Below are 6,601 nucleotides of genomic sequence, written 5' to 3' on the forward strand. Positions count from 1 at the left end.
ACCAGCGGTAAGAATCCTCCCCTTTGTCGAGGGACGTCCCCCAGAAGACAATACTCAAGTCAGTTAGCCCTTTCTCAAGGGAAAGGCAAACTTCTCTCAGGGTACAACACCACCTGGAATTCCAGTCTGCTAATCCATGATGGTGCGGTTTGAGATAACTGGTGTCTATAGTTATATGGTAGGTTATGGTCATGACAACAGCAGCCATGATTCGTTAAACAGTTGCTTTGTTATACCTTTCCACAGCATATTATTATTAATGTAAGTAGTTATTATCAACTACTGAGCTTTTTTCTAAAAGAAATGGCATGTGGGGCCTCTCATTGATTACCTTGCTTAATTATCACAACCAAGCTGTGAGCAGACATGGCTCCCTTTAGAAGAGGGAACAAGGGCTAAGAGAGTGGATGAGGCTTGCCTTGCAGCCTGTCAGGTGCCTGGCTTCTTACCTGCATACATAGTTCTTGGAATGCCTGGCTCTAACACCAGGCGGTGGCCAGGTTTCTGTCCTGGTCTGGAGGGCGAAGCCCCAAATCAGCAGGTCCAGAGTGTAGCTTGTAGCCCCGACAAAGTTCCTGGGGTGCTGGTGATTCTGACCTGGTCCCTACCCAAGGGCAGGACAAATCCTGCTTGCCCTGAGCATGGACGGACAGGCTCAACAAACCGGAGCACAGAGCAGACCTCACAGTCAGGGATGCCACATGTAAACCCTGGCTGTCCCCCTCCCCAGCTCACCGTGGTGACCAAAACTCCACCTCCATAAAATGTATTGGTGGGATGTGCCCAGAAGGGTTATTTCTGTCTTTAGAGCCTTAGAGATTATATGTGTGTGGAATTTACCAAGTTGTTCAACTGGTCATTATTATTATTATTATTTTTGTCTTTTTTTTTTTTTCGTGACCGGTAACGGGATCGCAACCCTCGGTGTCGTGCCCGTACCGCACTCAACCAGTGAGCGGACCGGTCTCTATATGGGATCCGAACCCTCAGCNTTTTTTGTCTTTTTTTTTTCTCGTGACCGGTAACGGGATCGCAACCCTCGGTGTCGCGCCCGTACCGCACTCACCCAGTGAGCGGACCGGTCTCTATATGGGATCCGAACCCTCGGCGGGAGCGCCGCCGCGCTCCCAAGCGCCGCACTCTACCGAGTGCGCCACCGGGCCGGCCCTCAACTGGTCATTATTAAGACCATTTAGTAACATGCAAAAATGCTTTTACATGAGAGGGAAAAAAAAACGAACCCCAGTATAAATAGATCCTGTCCAAATTAAGAAGCAGAATTCTAACTGTCCAGAAAGCATGGAGCATAGAGAGCAAAAGGCGTCCAGGGAGACCATACAGCTAGATTTGTCAAGACATGGACTTGGGGACCGGGCTTGCTTTCTTCTAGTTCCACTGATGTACGATTCCACTTGCAGAGTAAATCACACTAAAATGGGCTCCAGTGTATTAGAGGGGAAGTGTTTGGGTGCAGGGCCCTGCATGAACACAGTTGCAAGTCGGGGGGCCCCTCTGGTGGCTGGTCCATGGTCCAAAACACAGACCCATGTGGACCTGTGACATCAGCTGACTGTTATCACAGCTGAGAAAATGCTAATTGGCACTGAGCTCATTTGAGTACCTGGAGTGATATAACCCTTAAGATCCCAAGTCAGTTCTCAATCTGTTACAACCACCAGGACACGAAACTTAACCTGAACTGAATTAATTCAAACCTGACCTTCCTGATGCTCCTTAAGTGGTTTATTTGACCCACCCCTTGCTGGGTGCTGGAGACATACCAATGATGAGAGAGCCACCCCCTCACGGCCACCAGGCCTCCTGGAGGGGGAGTCCAGTAGCAACATGGGCTAGCTGGCCAGGGCCCAGGCCGCTGGTCATCAAAGGCAGACAAGAGGGAAGTTTTACCCAGGAGGTAGCCGAGGGCAGGACGGTGGCACTGAGCAGGGAGAGCTGGGCTGGCGGAGCTGTGGGTGTTGGGAGGATGGAGGCTCGGGTGGGAGGAGAGGCCTGGGAAGGGGCAGGGTCCTTAAACTGGGACGACGTGATCCACTCCTCAAAAACTGCTTCTGCAAGATTATCGTTATTCTAAAGCATTTAGAAGTCACCCAATGAGTCTCCCACTCTTAAGAAGCAGTGGCAAGGTGTGTGGTCACGGCTTTTCTCCCGCAGCTGGCAGGGGCCCTGATGCTGGCCGCCCACTCCCACCTGTGCTGGTTGATGCTCTGCACCCAGGCTCGGCCATCTGGCTCCTTGGCTGGTTCCTGCCCTGTGCTGCTGTTTCATTTTCTGGGAAGAAGCCACCAAGACTCATTCCTCAGCCTTCCCAAGTCTGACCAGCAGGCCACGACTTGCTACTGTGGAGCCCTCTTTTTAGTAACGGCCACGCTGTGTTTTCAGATGGTATGTAACTGCATCCCAGCCTTTGAAGTCAAGGTTTATAGAAGTTTCATCTCCTGTCGGGTGAAATTTCTTTTGGTCCACATGGACATTTCTGGGCTGAATGGGCCAGATCTTGCAGTAAGGAGTCCCTGAGGCCCATCGACCTGCCCTGGGCAGGGGCTGAGCACAGTCGGGTTGACTCTCCCTTAGCCTAGAACTGTTCAGCAAGGCAGCAGCCACCCCAGGATGTCACCTCCTCCCCAGCGCCACGTCGTCTCATGCTGCTGCAGGGGTATCTCTTGCCTTCTCTCAATCTTTCCATCTATGAAAGTTTCACTCCAATCAGCCACACTCCACTGGACACGTTCTCTGAGCTGGGGGCTAAGTGAGGAGCGGGGCTCCCTATTTCACCCCTTGCTGATCTGCCGCTGGCATATCAAGTGCAGCCATTTCACCTGGGAGGAGGCTCCCCTGTGACTCCAACCTCCCGTCCCTGTGTAGGGCCAACAGATTTAGCAAACAAAAATACACCACAGTTAAATTTCAGTGAACAATAAATAATTTTTTTAGTATTAGTATGCCCCCCCGTAGTAGTTCAGACATACTTATGCTCGTTCTAAAATGATTTGCTATTTACCTGACATTAAAGTGTGACTGCATGTTCTGTATTTATTCTGGCAACCCTGCCCCACTTCAGCCCTGTTAACCTAGAAAAAATACATTAGAGAAAAATATCTCCAAATATATTGGGTTTATTTAGGAATAGAAAATAGGATTATAATCCGGAACACACACCGTGGTGAGCATGGATGCATTTGTGGAGGGAAGGGTAAGAGGGCTTGTTCTGGTGAAAGGAGCAGTTCATGTTGTAAACTGCTTGGAAACAGTGGTCACTGCTTTCCAAGACTCCGAGACAGACTTGTCAGTTTGGTGCTTGAGATGCAGTGAGAGGACGGTGTCTTCACGGAGCATCTTATCTGCATTCTGAACCTGGTCAGAGAAGCACATGTGTGCAGAGCAGGAGATGCGGGAAGGACGTGCGGGGACTCCTGATGGGTTTCAGGAGGTCCTTGGAAACAGTTCTTGTCTCAGGCGAGCAAGAGGGAGCCCCTTTTTTGGCTGTTCCCATTTTCCTGTTTTGTCTGGGTCGTCAGGCCCACAGCCCTCGCCTGCTCGGCCCAGCCCCTCTCAGGTGCACCCCAGGATTGCTGCGCCCCCATCTCAGGGGTGGCCCAGCACCTCCATCTGCAGGAAGCCCTGCATGTGTCCCTGTTGAGGGCCCAGGGCTCCCTGCTCTGTGCTGGCTGGGCCTGCTGGCCGGCGGTACACGCTGGCCCTGCTGCATGCCTTCCCTCTGGACAGTCCCCGTGTCCCCACGGCAGGAAGTCCTCCTCATTCTGTAAGACAACATGCAGCGTGGAGTCCCCTTGGGAAGCCTTCCTGGGCACTGCATCCAGATGTAATCTCTTTCATAGCCTGTCAAATTAGCACAGATGTTTTTTGGTTTGCTAACATGAAATTTGTCTTTATTTCTTTTCTCTTCCATAGTTGAGAAGTTCCCTCATGACTTTTCCCCGAAGAAGAAAACTTTTTCACAGTAAATCCCTTGTGAGACTTAAAGATGTCAGGGCTTACATGTGGGGGAAGGTCCTCGCCTTTCTGGGACAGGAATCGCCACGGTTGGAGGAGGCTGACGTGGTGGAGAATCACGTAAGCAGTGGGATCTGGGATTAGTGAGAACCACAGCATGCTCCAGGGGATGGTCTCACTGTGAATTTTCCTTTCCTGATCACAGCATGGTCGTGATTCTGTGCCAAATATCATGGCAAAGCCACAAATTTAGTTCCCCACTGCAGTGGAACTCAGGGATTTTCCCTAAACATTCTAAAGCACTTCACAGTTTACCAAGCATGTTCTTCTACATTATCTCCCTACAGCCTTACACGACATACTTCAAAAAGTCTGTAGCAAAGTAGAATTGAAATATAATACGAATATTTTCATGAATTTTTTGAAATACCTTGTAATGACCCTGTAGCTCTGGAACGATGGAGTCTGTGGCCTTTCCCAGGACACACGCACACTGTTCTCTGTCCCCTTTAGAGTTAGCCGTTTGCTCTTGGTAGCTGCTACCAGACCCAACTTCTACCCAAACTAGGGAGCCTGAGGCTCATTGTTTGAGGGTTGTTACCCCAGAAGGGAATGCACACAGAGCAAGCCTGGTGTTTGCACACTGAATGACCAGCTGTCTTCTGTGGCTGACGTTTAGGCATCACTAGGGCAGCTCTGAAGCCAGAGGCATATGTAATCAGGCTGTTGCGGCTTTTATAGGGCTTTATGGTCTGTTATGTGCTTCCCCATGTATTATTGCCTTAAATCCATTCAGTAGTCCTTTATGTGGGCATTACTGACCATAGCACTTATGCACATATCTCTATATGTACATGATAAATGAGGGGCTCAGGAGAAAGACCCAGCACCCAGGTCTTCTGCTCCAGGGCCCAGTAGGTTTCCTAACATAGCACAGAGCCGTCTAAAGTCGGTCCGTCAACACTTCAGACAATGAGAAAAGATGAAAATCAGGCTCTTGAATGCATTTACTAATCAAATTTTCTTCTCTTCAGAAATACTACCTGGATGAATTTGCAAATCTGTTAGATGAACTTCTGATGAAGATTAATGGTTTGTCTGACAGCCTACAACTCCCTCTTCTAGAAAAACAATCCAGCAGTACAGGGGAGGCAAGAGCAGAAGACCGTCCCTTGGTGGGCGCTTCTGGTTACCAGGCTACTGAGGTAAGACCATGCAAAATTATTTTTGTCAATTTTCTCTATGGCAGATGTTTCTGGAGTTCTGATGGAGGTTTGAAATAGTTGCTGTTCCAAAGCATGAGGCCCATTTGCATAAATATTCTCAAAGGGTGATACTGGGTGACGTGTGCTCTGGCCAGAACTGAAGAACCACTCAATGATCAGAACGTGCGATGTGACTTCCAATTTAAGGCTATAGCATAAGTGTCTATCTGCTCCCTCATTTCTGATTACAACCAGAATCAACAAAGAAACTGAGAAACAGAAATAGAAACTCCATCCTCCAAGAAGCTAAGAAATATTCACGGCCCAGATTGTGACCACGAATCCCAAGAATAGCTGCCATTACAGTGAATCTTAGGCCAAAGAGGAAAAGGCTGCTGTGAGCTCTTGGCTGACAGACAACATATCCGGAGGGGCGAACCGAAGACCCCTGGTTTGGGAGAAAAGGTCACAAAGCAAAAAAGAGTTAAAGGAATTTCCCAAACCATAATGCCACAGAGTTCTAGGGACATGGGCCTGAAGCAGGGAACATACAGGAAGGCACCTTCGTAAGAAGCTGTTTGCTGATGTGGCAGCCCAGAGAGGGGACCACTGGTGGCTCACAGACCCAGGGCCACACTACTTGCTAACTAAATGAAAATCAACACAAAAGCACACATTATGTGTTACTACACAGTTAAAGAGAAGGATGAACGCCGTGCCCCAGTGATGAGCACCTTCCAGGGGAAGCTTCCCTGAGATCCAGAGAGATGCTCAGCCGCCCAGAGCCATCTCGCTCATGTGTCCCAGTGGCGATGAGAGCGCTCCCCAAACGCGGCAGACCTCTAGGTGCCTGCTGTGGCTCACCGCCCAGCCCTTTCCTGGCCCTAGTGCAGAGAGGAGTGCATGACAGAAGCAAACGGTCATCGGATCTACGTAAATACACTGCTGGAGAAAGAAGTTAGTATAAATGACCAAAAGAGATGATCATACCTCTGAAAACAATTGCCACAGATGGGTAAAGATTGTAACCAAGATGTTCTCCACACAGAAAATAAATTAATGTAAAAAAAATGCCTCTTGGAAATGAGAGTTCAAAGCCATAATGAAAGAACTCCAAGATGAAATAAAAAAACGAAAAATAAATTGACAGAGTTGAGGAAAGAACTGGAAACAAACAAACAAAATTGCTAGAAATACAAGGGTACTTCAAAAAGTTCATGGAAAAATAGAATTAAAAGATATGTGTATCTTGGGCCGGCCCCGTGGCTCACTCGGGAGAGTGCGGTGCTGGTAGCGCCGAGGCTGCGGGTTCGGATCCTATATAAGGATGGCCGGTGCACTCACTGGCTGAGCGTGGTGCAGGCAGCAACGTGCCGAGGGTTGCGATCCCCTTACCGGTTTAAAGAAAAAAACAAAAAAAGAAA

At 49.0% G+C, this 6,601-nt stretch overlaps 1 long non-coding RNA gene across 1 annotated transcript; it reads left to right on the forward strand.

Annotated features, from left to right (window-relative positions):
* The first annotated feature begins 2,218 nt into the window (after nt 1-2,218).
* On the forward strand, nt 2,219-5,168 carry LOC103581384. The gene is made up of 3 exons (XR_549659.1): nt 2,219-2,403; nt 3,931-4,092; nt 5,007-5,168. It is a non-coding gene; the product is annotated as an uncharacterized LOC103581384 (long non-coding RNA).
* The last annotated feature ends 1,433 nt before the right edge of the window (nt 5,169-6,601 follow it).

Source organism: Galeopterus variegatus, unplaced genomic scaffold (assembly GCF_000696425.1).
Source record: "Galeopterus variegatus unplaced genomic scaffold, G_variegatus-3.0.2 Scaffold12941, whole genome shotgun sequence".
In the NCBI taxonomy this organism is placed as follows: domain Eukaryota; kingdom Metazoa; phylum Chordata; class Mammalia; order Dermoptera; family Cynocephalidae; genus Galeopterus; species Galeopterus variegatus.